This window comes from Microtus ochrogaster, chromosome 19 (assembly GCF_000317375.1).
Source record: "Microtus ochrogaster isolate Prairie Vole_2 chromosome 19, MicOch1.0, whole genome shotgun sequence".
NCBI classification, from domain to species: Eukaryota; Metazoa; Chordata; class Mammalia; order Rodentia; family Cricetidae; genus Microtus; species Microtus ochrogaster.
In genome coordinates this window covers 37186077-37190711 of record NC_022021.1, presented here as the reverse complement: position 1 = coordinate 37190711, position 4635 = coordinate 37186077, and positions in this window count along the sequence as shown.

The following is a 4635-nucleotide window of genomic DNA, read 5'->3' as shown; positions in this document are numbered from 1 at the left end:
CATTTTCAGAGGCAGGAAATTTTTAAAAACTGTCTTACCATGACTTGGCAAAATTTGACAATCTTTTTCTCTTGTATCCTGTTTGTCCTGTCCAGACATTGTGCATTTTTGTCAGTGGTCAGTGCATGGGCAGTTCCTTGCCCAAAGGTCAGTTTTGCCAAGAAGAAAACAAGCTCCGAGTGGAGTATCTTTGGTGCTTACCATTCTCTCGGGAACATATCGGTGCTGCCAGGATCCATTGTGTCTCATGTCAATAAAACCTTGTTATTTAAATGCTATATTTTACAGCTCTTTGGAGTGGAGTTAGTACTATATTAAGAGGTTCTTTAAAATCCCTTAGTACCATGAGAATAACATATAATTCTGCCTTTTGGACAGAATTATAAGGACTTTGTTCCACCTTACTTAAGTGTTCTGATTTGTAACATGCCTTTCTGATTTATTTGCATCACTATAGAATGTACAGGCTCCAGTTAGTTTTTGGTATGTCCCGTACAATGTGTGGAAAGATCCAAGTAGTTCTTTTTATAATGTTAATTCTATCATTTTTGGAATAATTGCTATTAATATCTTCTAAAAATATAGGACAAGCTCTTTAACAAGGTTCATTTTATTCCCGTATTTTTTTTTTAATTTCATCAGTAGTATAATGTATATCAGTAGTATAGTATAACACTATAATCTCTGCTGGGTCTATACCTGCTAGTTGACAAAGTCTCAATTTTCCTTTTATAATGAATTCAGAGACTTTTTCCATATAAGTCTTTAGTTTTTTACTTGGTTTATGTGGTAAGAAGATCCATTCTAAGATAATATCTTCCCTTTGCATTAAAATTCCTGTGGGGGAAATTCTGGAAGGCAATCTGACTAGAATGCAATTAAGGTTTGGATCCACCTTATTTACATGTTTCTTCTGTAATTTTTCTTCAACAACAATCAATTTCTTTTCTTCTTAAACTGTTAATTCTCTGGGTCTATTTAAGTTTTGCCACCATCTAAGGTTTTGTTTAAATGAATTTAGAATCTTGGTTATCCCAAGAACCAGTCATATACTGGAAATGTCTCCTAACAAATTTTGAAAGTCATTTAGAGTCTACAATTTGTCTCTCCTAATTTGTGCTTGTTGTGTTCTAATAATCTGTAAACCTATTTTATAACCCAGGTGATTGAAAGAATCTTTTCTCTGAATTTTTTCAGGAGCAACTTGATATCCCCATTTGGGCAAAACTTTCTTTCTTTCTTCAAACATTCTTTCTAAATTATCTTTGTTTGAATCAGATAACAAACTATCATGCATGCCACAGTAAATTATAGATTAAGGAAATTTTTACATATTATTTCCAATGGCTGACTTACAAAATATTGGCATAGGGTGGGTCTATGAATTTTCCCTGTGGAAGGAAAGTCCATTAGTATCTCCTAGTAAGTTGAGAAAAAAAATATGCCCTGTCAAAAACATCCCTTCAGTGTCTATCCTAAGAAACTTCACCTTCGGCATTTTTGTGAAGGAGAGCCACTTAAAGGAGTTCCAATGAGCATTGTCAGAAAAAGACATCATGTTGAATTTGGAGATGAGAAGACATATACCCATAAGTCATACCTGTGATCAGAATCCATCTACAAAATTTTATTGAATCTGTCTTAATATAACCATAAGTATCTGGTTATAAGCTGTCCCTCTGTAACTGAGTTCACCCTTGGGAAACCAATGTCATAACTGTAGCATCAGCTTCCCAAATTAGAGATTAGTAGTTAATTACAGAAGAAGGAAGGGTGGAAGCCCTCATAATCTTTATTTGTTTTATTTATTCATTTATTTATTTTATTGATTTTTCTTGAGCTCTACATTTTTCTCTGCTCCCCTCCCCATCTTCCCCCTCTCCCTTTCAATCTCCCCCCCAAATCCAGATGTTCCCAATTTACTCATGAGATGTTGTCTTTTTCTACTTTCTACTTTCCATGTAAATTAGATCTATGTAAGTCTCTCTTAGCATCCTCATTGTTGTCTAAATTCTCTGGGATTGTGGTTTGTAGGCTGGTTTTCTTTGCTTTGTTTTAAAACCTCATATGAGTGGGTACATGTGATAATTGTCTTTCTATGTCTGGGTTCCCTCACTCAAAATAATGTTTGCTAGCTCCATCCATTTTCCTGAAAAATTCAAGATGACATTATTTTTTTTTATTCTATGTAGATACTCTACTGTGTAAATGTACCACATTTTCCTTATCCATTCTTAAGTTGAGGGGCATTTAGGTTGTTTCCAGATTCCGGCTATGACAAACAAAGCTGCTGTGAACCTAGTTGAACACATGTCCTTGTGGCACGATTGAGCATCCTTTGGATATATACCCAAAAGTGGCATTACTGGGTCTTGAGGAAGGTTGTTTCCAAATTTTCTGAGAAATCACCACACTGACATCCAAAGAGGCTGTGACAGCTTGCAGTCCCACCAGCAATGCGGAAGTGTTCCCTTTTTCCCACAACCTCAAATGGGTAATGCCACTGACAGTCTTCTTATACTCTCAGAATTTCAGTGGATCTATTCTGTCTAAGATCAGGGCTAGCAGAATTCAACAAGTCTCTCCCAGAAACAAGTTCCCTACCGTGTTAAATACTTCTATTATACATGTTATTTTCTGCTTCATAGAGTAGGAGATATGGTGGTTGAAGTTCATAATCAAAAACAAGGCAAGTATGTATAAAATCGGTTAGGACAGTTTGTCAAACTAAAAAGGAGCTAAAATCCCAGAAAAAAAAAATAGGACCCAACATCAGAAAGGAAGCTCAGTTATTACCTACACTTTTAGATTCTTAGATGTAACATTTATCAAACATGTCAATATTGCCCTAGACTATATTTTAAACAAGCTGTAAGTCTGCTTTTTGTAAGTAGAATTCAGAACCAAATTATTATCTATAATAAAACGTTCACTACAATTCATCACATCAGTTTTGGCTTATAAATGCAAATGCTAAACCTCAATTTTAAACGGTTCTTGCCAGTTAAAAGGGTTATATGTGAGCTCTGATAAACTCAATAGGGAAAACATAAAGGAGTCTCATAGAGAAGGACACTTGACCTGACTGTTCATCCTGTTGGGTTTTGAACATGTAATGATGTAGAGCCAAGGGCACAAATACACATCAGCCTACACTAGATGCACTAAGCATTATCTGATTCACTGAATCATAAAATTGCTTTGTGCAGCAAAATTCCATAGTCATCTGGAGTGGTATGTACTAACTTGAGATCTTCAAGGCTGGAAGGTGTCTCAGTTAAATCCTACATTCAAGTGGATTAAATTCTCACAACACTCACTTGCATTTCTTTTCGACATCACTCTCAATTAACAGCGATGACATCATGAGGCTTTCTATGTATGATCATTGAAGCTCAAAAATCACATGACTATTTTATGAATATATATATATATATATATATTTGATAAAAATCCTGAACATAAACATTATGACTCTAGCTAAGAAGTGTTTACCTGGAAAAATTTTCTGTGTATAAGCAGAGACTGGCCAGACATTACACAGAGGGAGGGCCTTCGAACACACAAATCATTCACCAGAGAGCTAAAGGAACCCAGGGGAATAGAAAGCAGAAAAAAAATGTAAGAGCCAGAAGGGATGGAGGACACTAGATCAGGGTCTTTTTGATCATCTGAGCAAGTTCACAGAAACCTACAGAGACAGAAGAAGGAATCTCATGGATGATAGGAGTTAGTACCAGATCCTCCGCATTTATATTACAGCTTTCTGCTTAGTATTTTTATGGGAATACTGAGTCTGTAAGGAAGTGGGTCTCTATTTTTTCTTCTTTTAGGACTCTTTTCCTTCTGGTGACTTGCCTTGTCCAACTTCAATGTGATGGCTTTTGTTTTATCTTATTATATATTTTATTTTGTTAAAAACAAAAATGGATTAGAATATGACTCCAATTGTTTTACTGTATATGTATGATACAGCATGATGTTCATGTTCATTAAAAAATAATAAATCTTACTACCTAGAGGGCCAAAACCCAGAAATTGGACAGCCCGGAGACCTAGGATAGAATGAAATTTAATTCCCAAAACTAAAAAAATAAGTCCATAAAATGATTCCTAATGATATTTAGCAATACTCATAGATTGTTGCCTTGCCCAATTGTCAACAGAGAGGCTTCACTTAATGGAAACAGATGCAAAAATCCACAATCATATATTCTATAACTATGTAAATAGAAATAAGTTTAGAGGAGACTACGTCCACTTATTGAAAGGTAGACATTTATAGAAAATGGTGAACAGAAATTCATGCATTGTGTGTGTATGTGTGTGTGTGTGTGTTGATGATAAAGTTATAGGAAGACATTAACTGAGGAAAATCAAAAAAACCAATTAAATATTAATTACAGAATTAAAGTTATGAGATATAAACATTATTATTTTGGTGATTACAGGAATGTGGAATTTTCTCCAAACTCAAAGAATCAATGATTAAATAAATATACTTTTGAATATCAGGTAAAGTTTTCTGAAGGCTGAATAAAAAAACATGAGTGAAAAGATCCTTAAAAAGAAATAATTTCAAAAATGAAAGGGTTTGGGATTTACTATGAGAAATGATCAAAATGAATAACAACA